Here is an 11,196-nt window from a genome sequence, read left to right as displayed (position 1 = left end):
CCACAACAATGTCATAATTAGTGAAGAGACTGTCTTCCAAAGGTGTTCATGCTTTAGGAAAGCAACCATGCCCACTGCCTCCATTACCATCTCGTGGCCTGAATCCTCCTAGGAAAAGAATACCCTGGTGCCTAGTGCAAGTAACTGTAAGTACAACTGAAAGACCCAGGCCTCAGGTCTTTTGCTCTGAGAGACCCCTGTCACCAAAGACACCGAGACCAGGTATTCGGATGCAACAGCAAGAGGCTTTATTTCTCCAAATGGGTACCCGGACGACAGCGTCTCCATGGAGGACTGCCGCCCGGTGGTCTAGGGGTTGGGGTTTTTATAGAGGTTCAGAGCAGGAAGCGAGGTTTACAGAAGCGAGAAGCATGGTTACAGGGCTCTAATTGGACAATTCAAATAAGGCCAGGTTCAACCTAGGGTCAACACCCTGTTCCAGGAACAAGGTGCTGAGGCAGTCTCTATTGTTCTTTGGATCACCTGGTGTTTTTCTGGGTACTTTCCGTCCCCCGCCTGGGGCCAGGTGCACTGCTTTGGCACTATCTTTGACCTGCTCAGGGGCCCAGTATTTTTCCAGCCTTGCAAAACAACTCTGTTGAGCAAAATAACTCTGCTGAACAAAACAACTCTGCTGAACAAAACAACTCTGCTAAGCTGGGGTCTTTCACAACCACCCAGTGAAACGGAATGCATCGACCCATCTAGACACACCCACAACTGGAAGGCATTGAGCTTCAACAATTAGCATTTCCATCTCTTTCACTTCACCCCCACATCCTGTTGGTGACATATGTCGGCTAAACCCAACCAGACACGAGAAAGCACTAGTCTCTGGATGTTCATTTGGGCCAGGTTTTGTGGTCTGAGGATGGACAGGTAGGTAAAAAGTAGATCTGGACTGGCAAAGAGAAGATTCCCAATCCAGGAGGCAGCACAGGAGATGGACAAGATGCTAAGCTGCTTTCTCATCTCTTTCATTAAGGGCATGAGAGGACAGAGGAAATAGTGCCCGAGAAAGGCACCTGAGGAAGGCAGTACTTTTGATATGCGGGGCTGCTCATTGTGCGCCAGAATTCTGATTCATCTGTCAGCATGGGCCATGGAGTTTAGCTGAGCACAGGGTCCGTGTATTAATTCATTGTTCTCTGCTCTTGACAGTGGACATAATGTGACTAACTGTTCAGGTTCCTGGTACCTTGACTTCCCCAGAATGTAACCTGTAGACTTTAACCTGGAATTGTGACGCAAATAAGCCCTTTCTCCCCCAGTTGCTTGTGCAATCATTTTATGAGAGCAAAGGGAAATAAACCTAAGACAAAAGTAGATGTTAACTTGGGCTTGAGAAGCAAGGCCTGAGTGTGCTCTCCTTTTAAAGGAAGAAGCTTCCACATTGTGAATGGTGTCCTGAATATGTGAATATGGACTGGGGCAGTCAGTGCCTGCAGCAGAGAGGCCTGAGACTACACACACACACACACACACACACACACACACACACACACAGCTTGTGCGGAGGGAAGAGACTCAGCATGTCTTTAATCTGGGATGGATGCTGGTGACAAGAACAGGCTCTATTGGCAGGTGATTTTTCTTCATCCTCGTCAGATGATCTATTTTGGGACTAATCATCTCCATTTTAGTCATCTCCCAATGAAGCCTGCTGACAAAAATCAAGATGATCAAAGGAAGATGTGTGCATGCTCAGAGCTACTGAAGAGTCGGAGGCTTTCTCTGAACCCTAAAATATGTGTTCCTTAAATTTTATGTCGGTTTCATCTTTTTGCAAGTGAGATGTAATAAGACATTATTAGATCATCTTAATACAGATGGAAGTACTGGGCTTCTTTATTCTCACAAACATTGCCTAATAGGGATAAATTTGCTAGCCATCTTTTACAAAAACAGACACTGGAGGAGAAACTTCAAATGTTTGGTGGCAACTTTTAAATCTGGATACGAATAAAATTTTCTTACTTTGGAGCTTCAGGCCAGTCTGGATTCCTTGCTGCCCTGCCTCAAACCCTCTGAAGGAGGAAGTTGTGAGAAGATGAGCTTGGTCAATTACTTCTTCCAACTTCTGCAGCCCCACAAGCTAATGAAGCCTTACAGATCTGACAAGGGTGTCTCCATGAGCCTACATGTGTTGACAGGCAGAGCAATAGTCAATGAGGTTTCCTAAACCGTGAACCAATCCAGGAGAGCAGGGAGAACATGGAGATCACGGGTTAGCATTCTGATTGCTGCTGTTCTGCTGGGTAGTCCTGTGTTCTTAGGCAATGTTCATTTACTTTATGTGTCTCTATTTCCTATATCTCTCCAACAGGTAATTTTAAGACTGATTCACCTGGCAGCAGCCATAAAACCTCAACAGAAGCAACCCCAGAGGTGGTCATAGCCCAGGAAAGGGCTAACGGGATCATGCAGAAAATATTGCAAAATGAAGATGAGAACTAGCCTAGAGCAGCACAGCAGGGATACGGCCCAACAAAACTGACTCTTTAAGAAGGCTCAAAGCACAACAGCAAAGCAGAACTGTTGTTGTACAGGCCAGAGCCAGGCCAGGACTAACTGAGTGGCAGCAGGCACAAGTCAGAGTCCTCAGAAGCACAGCTAAGAACTCTAGGTGAGGAAGGGAGCCAAAGCAATATGGAGGCACGTGACTTACAGGTTGAGAAGCATCGTATCCAAAGCACATAACAAGGATGGAAGCCAAGCATCAAGCATGGTCATGAAATCTAAAGGAGTATGGGCATTGTGATGCGTGGGACAAAGGATTTCCATCAAAGGTCGCTGGCACATCAAGAGCCAAGTTTCCATAAATGACCCCCACCTTGTAAAACTTTTATGTAAATCTTTTAACGTACCTGTCCTGGATTTGTTTTTATGTTAACTTGATATAAGCTAGAGTCATCTGAGAGGATTTCTCAATTGAGAAACCATCTCCATAAGATTGAGCTGAGGCAAGCCTGCAGGACATTTTCTTAGTTTTTGATGAGGAAGGTTTAGCCCATTGTGAGTAGTGCCACAACCCTTGGACTAGCAGTCTTGAGTGCTTTAAGAAAGCAGGCTGGTCAGTCATTAAAGGCTAGGCTCACAACCAAAAATATAAGAAAGCAGGCTGGGCTGGGAGCACATAGGGAGGGAGCCATGACTCCATCTGTATATGTAGGGGAGGATGGTCTTGTCAGGCATAGGTGGGAGAGGAGATCCTTGGTCCCAGGAAGGCTGAACACTGAGTGGGGGGGGGGGGGACTCGAGGGTGGGGAGGTGGGAGTGTGGGGGTAGGTATGGGCACATCCTCATAGAAGCAGGAGAAGGGGGAATGGAATAGGGGGTTCCTGGGTGATGGGGGAATGGGGTAAGGGGATAAAATCTGAAATGTAAATATAATATCCAACAAAGATAAATTTAATAAAAAAGAAAGCAGGCTGGGACCCCATTCACAACAGATCACAAAAATCTTCTCCAACCTTTCTTCTCCCAACTCATTCCAGAATCACAACCTCTAACACCAGCAGGAATTCTCTGCAAACACAGCAGCTGAGCAGGCCAGGAAAACAGCCCCCAACTCCAGCAGGTACCCTCTGCTAACCTGACAGCTACTCCTTCCAGGGAAGCGGAAAGGCTGACAAAAGATTTCCACTTTATCTCCTGCTTCTCAGGTTTCAAGTTCTGAGTCTTATTCCAACTCTGTAGCAGAGGACCTGCTGCAGTCTTCCTTTCCTCTCTGACCCCCTAATCAACAGATCACAAGAGAACAGATCTTCTCCTCCAACCTTCCTTCCCCCAACTCACTGCAGTATCCCAGTCTCCAATACTAGCAGGCATTCACTGTGAACACACCAGTCGAGCAGGCCAGGGAAACAGGTAAATTAATGTCACCATCGCATCCTCTCCTCGAAACCCAATCTCCCAGTCTCATCCCTATCTCTGCAACAGAACATGTGTTTCAGCCTTCCTTTCCTTCTGCCCACATCTGCTGTGGATCCCACAGACCTTGACATTCTGACCTTCTTCTTCCCACTCATTGCTTTATCCTAGCTCCCAGCTCCAGCTGGCACTCACTGCTGACCCACAGACTGCTTCTGCCAGGGAATTGAATCAGGTAGGCTGTCTACAGATCTTCTCCTCTCCTTCTGTTCCTCTAGATCCACCCACTCCACTCCAAGTCTCATCCCCAGTGCTATAGCAGAACTGCTGGGGTGACCTCCCTTCACTGTCTTCTGCAATTGAGACAAAATAAGCAGACCCAGGTTGGACACTCTGCTCTCTGCCCTCTTGTGAACCCTTCCAGACCCATAGCCTATTCCCATTCCTAAGTGTCAGCTCCCAATACCCAGAAACACATTTTACCTGGAACTTTCTCTGGCCACAATGATCAGGTCCAAAGAAAACTTCCTACTAAGCAATATACAGCCATCATACTTTGAAGATCTAGAAAGAAAACAAAAACCAAACAGCAAAACATCCAACCTGTGGGGAGCTGACAGAAGGCAGCTATCATCCTTGCAGCCATCTTGAGCCATATACCCTGACAAGAGACTTGTTTACAACAGCCTACAACAGCTGAGCACACTCTGATAACATCTTGTTTTAAATACCCAGGATCTTCCCTTGGGTGTGTGAGACTTAAAGGTGTGTGACTTAAAGGCGTGACTTAAAGGTGTGATTTAGAGACAAGACTTAAAGGCATGACTTAGAACTGAGACATATAAAAGGCGAGAGGCAGACAGAAGAGGGTACTTCTCAGTGGAGACTCTACAAGCAAGAAGGGCCTAAAAGGATGTGCTTGCAAACTTAAGAGAACACAGATGCCCCAACTACTATACCAGCAAAACTTTCAATCATCATAGATGGAGATAATAAGATATTCCAAGCAAAGCCAAATTTAAACAACATCTACAAATCCAGCCCTACAGAAGATTATAGAAGAAAAACTTCAACCTAAGAGGCTAACTACACTCATGAAAACACAAGAAATAAATAATTTCATACCAAAAAAAGAGAAGAGAAACACACACACACACACACACACACACACACACACACGATTGCTACCAACACTACCAACAACAATGAAAAAACATCAGAAATCAACAATCATTGATCACTGATATCTCTCTATATTAATGGTATCAAATCTCCAACTAAAAGATAGAGATTAACAGAATAGGTATGAAAACAGGATCCATTCTTCTACTGTATCCTAGAAACACACCTCAACAGCAAGGATAGACATCACCTCAGAGTAAAAGGCTGGAAAAAAGATATTCCAAACAAATGGACCTAAGAAAGAAGCTAGTAAACCATTTTGATGCTCAACAAAATAAACTTTAAACCAAAACGAATAAGAGAAGGACACTACAAACTCATTAAAGGAAAAGTCCACCAAGATGACATTTTAATTCGTAACATCTATGCACTAAACACAAGGGCACCCAGGTTTGTAAAAGAAACACTACTACAGCTTAAATCACATAGTGACCCTCAAATCCAGACAAAAGTTAAAAAGAGAAATTCTGAAGTTAAATCACAACATAAATCAAATGTGTCCAGGATATATCCACACAAACAATATAATATCCACACAAAGAATATAATTTCTTCTCAACAGCTCATGAAACACTCTCCAAAATTGACCACACACTAAGATGCAACACAAGTCTCAACAGATACAAGAAAACTGAAATAACTCCCTGAAGCCTATCAGGCCACCACAGATTAAAGCTGGACTTCAACAACAACAGAAGCAACAGAAAGCCTACAAACTCATGGAAACTGACCAACACTTTACTGAATAAATAATGGATCAAAAGAGAAATAAGGGAAAAAATAAAAGCTTTCTAGAATTCAATGAAAATCAGTACACAGTATACCCAAATTTCTAACAGGAAAGTTGGTAGCACTAAGTGTCTGCATAAAGAAATTGAAGGAATCTTATACTAGCAATTTAACAGCACATCTGAAAGCTCTAGAACAAAAAGGAAGCAAGCACACCCAAAAAGAATAGATGAAAATAATCAAACTCAGGGCTGAAATCAATAAAATAGAAACAACAAGAACAATACAAAGAACCCATGAGACAAAGAGTTGGGTTTTTTTTTGAGAAATTAACAAGATAGATAAACCTCTATTCAAACATAACTACAGACACTGAGGGCATCCAGAGAACCATAAGGATGCACTTTAAAAACCTGAACTCCACTAAATTGGAAAACCTAAAAGAAATGGATAATTTCTCAATAGGTACCACTTACCAAAGTTAAATCAAGATCAAATGAGGAATTTAAATTAAAGGCTTCCTAGAATTTAAATAGACCTATAATCTCTAGTAAAACAGAAGCAGTCACTAAGTCTCCCAACCAAAAAGAGTTCAGGGCCAGAAGGTTTTAGCATAGAATTCTACCTGATTTTCAAAAAAAAATTAATACCAATACTCCGCTAATTGTTCCAGAAAATAGAAACAGAATGAACACTGCTGTGGTGGTTTGAATAGGTATGGCCCACTAGACATGGGTATTTGAATGCTTGACCCATAGGGAGTGAGTGGCACTATTCAGAGGTGTGGCTTTGTTGGAGAAAGTGTGTCACTGTGGGGGCAGGCTTTGAGGTCTCAAACTCAAGCTATGCCCAATGTGGCACACAGTCCCCTTCTGCTACCTGTGGATCAAGATGAAGAATTCTCAGCTCATTCTCCGGCATCATGTCTGCCTGGATGCATCATTCAGTATAGAACTCCCAATATTAATGGTCTCTCGATTCTTCAATAAAAAGATATAGCCTAAAAGATTAGATCAAAAAACAAAATCCATCTTTCTACTGCCTCCAAGAAATACATCATGCTACCAATGATAGCTACTACCTTAGAGTAAAGGATGGGAAAAGATATTCCAAATGTATGAAACTAAGAAAATAAGGAAAGAGGCTAGAGAGATGGCTCAGTGGTTAAGAATACTTACTGCTCTTACAGAGAACCCAAGTTTAGTTCCTACAACCCACATGGTGCTCATAACCATCTATAATTCCAGTCCCATATAAACCAATGACCCCTTTTGACTTCCATGAGTACCAGACATGTACATGGTGCATATATACACATGCAGGCAAAACATTCATACACATAAAATAAAATTTAGAAATCCTTAAAAAATTTTCTTTAAAGAAACAAGCAGGAACTTTTTTGTTCTCTGCTCCTCAACTGTATCACTACCTACAACAACAACAAAAAAAAAAAAAAAAAAAAAACCTTCTCTGATAAGGGCTAAGTGATTCACTAATCGAGGAGTTGGTTTAATACTACACCAATATAGCACAGTAATAGTTGTAGGTTCTCCCATAGAGCCTATGACCTAGCTAACCACAAGTTCCTGACTCTGATATTATTGTCAGATATTGTTTTCTTCCAACTTGTAGATAAGGCTTTAAATCCAGTCAGAAAGTGGTTGGTTACTCCCAAGATATTCATGACACTATCGTACCAATAGGCGTATCTTTCCAGGGCAGTAATTGCTGCAGCTCAAAGTACATAACTAGGTAAGATTGCTCATGACTTTTCTCCTCTGGTAGCATGCATATCACCTTCCAGCACTATGAATTCTTACCAGTACTGATGAAGCTCCCACATAAGTGGCAGCTTGATTTCCTTATGTCTTGGTGGCTCCTAAATATGACATCTTCAGCAATGGTTTTACCGTCAAGTTCTCAGGGTAACCAAAACGCATTGGCAATATCCTGTAATTTGGGGGATATCTATGGGACTTCACTGACCAACAACTCCAAAACGGTAACCCATTGCTGGTAACGGCTTTTTATTTGTTGGCCTGTGGTATCTGGTAGGGTTGCCTAGCTACAGGGTAACTCCATTTAATTTCCATTTCTATGTGTGTGTGTGGATGTTTCAGGAAGCTTCTATGGCAGTAGGCTTCCATATGACTTTCTCAAATATCTTTAATGGTAGTTATCGGTCTCCACTCTAAATAGGACATGTATATCACAGCACCCCCACCCAAGGCTTAGAAATCATGAAAGAAAATAGGGCAGAAAGATTGTAAGAGCCACAGTCAGTGGCAACTATATGGACACAGTGTTTTCTAGGCATCAGCATTTACAGCAGTCGAAACAATGCACATAAGACCTGCAAAGCTCAATCCAGTCGAAATCTCATCATGGAAAGGAGAGGTGGTAACAAAGTCCCACCTGCAGCTGAGGAACAATTGGCAATTGATGGCTTCGAGGAGAGGGTTGACCATGTTCCAGTGAAGATCATACATCCAAGAGCATACAGGAACGCAGCACTTGATGTATGAATAAAAAAGGAAATAAGAAGGAAAGGATGTGACTACTCCAGGGTATGATGGAGAATAAAGTTTATTACAGACATGTAGGACAGTATAGCCAGAGGCAGACGCAGCTTGGAGAGTCCAGAGTGGACCTGACCAGGCTGAGCTGGGCCGTGTGGGAGATGGGGAGGGGAAGGGAGAGGGAGAGAAAAGGATGAGCTGCAGCAGCCAGGAGGCCAAAGGTACAAAAAGGGTGGGGAACCAAAGTGTCTGGAGTATATAGAGAAAAGCCTCTGTGGGAAGGGCAGCCCAGCCCCTGAGCTGGAGAGTTCTCAGTAGTGGGCAGGGATGCCAGCCAGATCCTGTAACAGGTCAGGACTGAAGGATGCTGGGAGAACCTGGAGGCTAGGTCTGCTTTGATATGTTAAGTAGGCACCTCAGCTGTTTGTCCAGGGTTTGAAACTTAGCAATGTGCTTCTTAAAAGAAGAGGACATAAATTTGGGTGGGCAGGTAAGGGGAAAGGGTGGATCTGGGGGGAACAAGGGGAAGGGAGTAAGTATGATCAAAACACAGTGTACAGAATTCTCAAAGGAGCTGATTTAAAACATTCACTCATGAAAAAAACAACATCTGCCAGCCCCAGCACTCTTCCACTCTCTACCCTTCTTGGGCCAGCACGCTCATTAATCACCTTGCTAACAAATTAAAAAACATGAACTGGGCATGAGATCAATTGCTGAATATTTCTTAAGAATGACTATGCTAAAAATTCAGATTAATAATGAACAGGAAATACTAAAATAAAGGAGAGAAAAATACCTCTTAGTAGATGCTGACTTAAGACTTTGTATGGCCCCTTTCTTTCTCTCTTTTGCTCTTTCTTTCTTTCTTTCTTTCTTTCTTTCTTCCTTTCTTCCTATTTAAAATTTTTTTATTCTCTAAGAATTTTATGCAGTATAGTTTCACCATATTCTTTCCTATCCCCATCCCCATCCCCCAATTCCTCCCAGCTCCTCCCTCCCCCGCCCACCCAACTTTATGTGAAAACAAAGATAAAAACAAGGGCTAGGTAGATGGCTCAGTGGTTAAGAGCACTGGGATGCCCTTCCAGGTGACCTGGGTTTGATTCCTTGACCCTGGTGGCTAGCAATCTTCTGTAACTCCAGTTCCAGGAGGTCTCTGCAGGCACTAGACACACATGGTGCACAGCCATTCATGCAGGCAAACCATCCATACACATAAAAATAAATTAATCTAAAAGGGGAAAAAGCCACAACAAAATGGTGTTCAAAATGTGTGTTAGCCAGCTACTCCTGAGCATGGAGCTTGCCCTGAAATGTAATTGATAATGGACAAGAAATGTGATTCAACAGAGTCACTCCACTGAAGAGAATTGATTTTTCCCTTCCTTAGCTATAATTTATGAGTAACTGCCTGGCTAGGGATGGAACTTCATGGCTGTTTCCCTTCCTTTGTGCTGGGTCTGTGTCTGGCTTCCGCTTGCGCAGATCTTGTGCATGCTGTCGCAGTCTCTGTGAGTTCAGATGTGCATCTGCCTTGCTGTATCTGAAAAACAGGTTCCTCAAAGTCACACATCACCCCTTCCTCTCACACTCTTTCCATCTCTTCCTCATAAACTCCTGAGCCTTGACAGGAGGTATGTAATAAAGTCAGACCATTCAGGGCTGAGCACAGTAAGGCCCACTTCTTTTCAAATAGACTTCAGATTGTAGAAGAAACTCAAAGTGGTAGACTTGTGTTATAAAGGACTCACTACGAGATTTGCTTAGGAGACATTAAGCCACACAAGTGGAGTTTAGTTAAGAAAGTACTGCCTCCAACACACCCAAGATGATTAGTATGCTAACCAGGCCTGTTAGAAACAAAGGGAAGCTAGGTCTCTAGGCTGTAAATGTTTATTCACAGACTAAAGCAGCCAATGGGCACCAATTCCTATATCAAAGACATACCTCTAACAGGCAGCTAAAGGTGGGGGACAGTGTATGGTCACAACCATCATTAAGTCTAGGTCAGCCATCAAGTCTCCTGTGCTCTTATAAGGAAACACACAATTCTTCCAAGTGGGCAAAGATGACCCTAAGTAACAACTATTCACAAAAGAACAATGCTCTACTTAAAATAATTCTGACAATATTAACATCTTTGTTGTATAAGTCTTCAGTCTCCTGTCCATGTTTAACTTGTTCAGTGTAACCTGGGGCTGAGACCCTAAGATTTAAGGATGATTTAAGTATGTAAGAAGCATAAGCCAAAGGTGTACATAAACTAATGAAGTCTTCTGTCAGTTCAACTGTTATTTTGGTGTTAACCCCAGTTGGCCGCTCACTTAAGTAAAGATGTTACCTTTATCTCTAAGAGTAATTTCTCACTGAGAAGGCATATTGTTTCTACAGCAAGATCACATACTCAATATGTCAAAGGAAGGCATGTTAATTTATCAATGTGTCAGTATTTATGACAGATATGTCCTCCAGAAAATTCTATATTGTTCCTTGGAACTCTTAGCTGTGTTTGGAAAACATAGTCTTACTTCAAAGAGAATAAGAGATAGTTTATTCTTAGCTAAATATAAAAAGCTGTGGCCCAGAAACACATATTCAGAATAGACCAAATAACATGTTCCAACATAGAAACAATTCACAAGGCTTTTATAGTTACAAAAAAAAAAAAAAAAAGAAAGAAAGAAAAACCACAAATCAAGTCATATATTTCTTGGGACGGCATGAGGAATGGATGGCTAACACAGAACAGGGAAGTGTGATAGGACCCAGCTGCTACCTGGTGGCGTTCTTAGGGGCTGGTGGAAGCTAGTGTTTACAAAAGGTTTTATCCTGCAGAAGGATGTGATTATGTCTGACACAGGATGAGCAGTGGGTGCCTACTAAGGGACCT

The 11,196-nt window shown here is 42.6% G+C and overlaps 1 long non-coding RNA gene across 1 annotated transcript; it reads left to right on the top strand.

Annotated features, from left to right (window-relative positions):
- Positions 1 to 482: 482 nt before the first annotated feature.
- Positions 483 to 2,866, top strand: LOC143441718 (uncharacterized). The gene is made up of 2 exons (XR_013109355.1): positions 483 to 879; positions 2,327 to 2,866. It is a non-coding gene; the product is annotated as an uncharacterized LOC143441718 (long non-coding RNA).
- The last annotated feature ends 8,330 nt before the right edge of the window (positions 2,867 to 11,196 follow it).

This window comes from Arvicanthis niloticus, chromosome 3, assembly GCF_011762505.2.
Source record: "Arvicanthis niloticus isolate mArvNil1 chromosome 3, mArvNil1.pat.X, whole genome shotgun sequence".
NCBI classification, from domain to species: Eukaryota; Metazoa; Chordata; class Mammalia; order Rodentia; family Muridae; genus Arvicanthis; species Arvicanthis niloticus.
The sequence above is the reverse complement of the archived record's forward strand: the minus strand, read 5'-3'. Positions and strand labels throughout refer to the sequence as shown.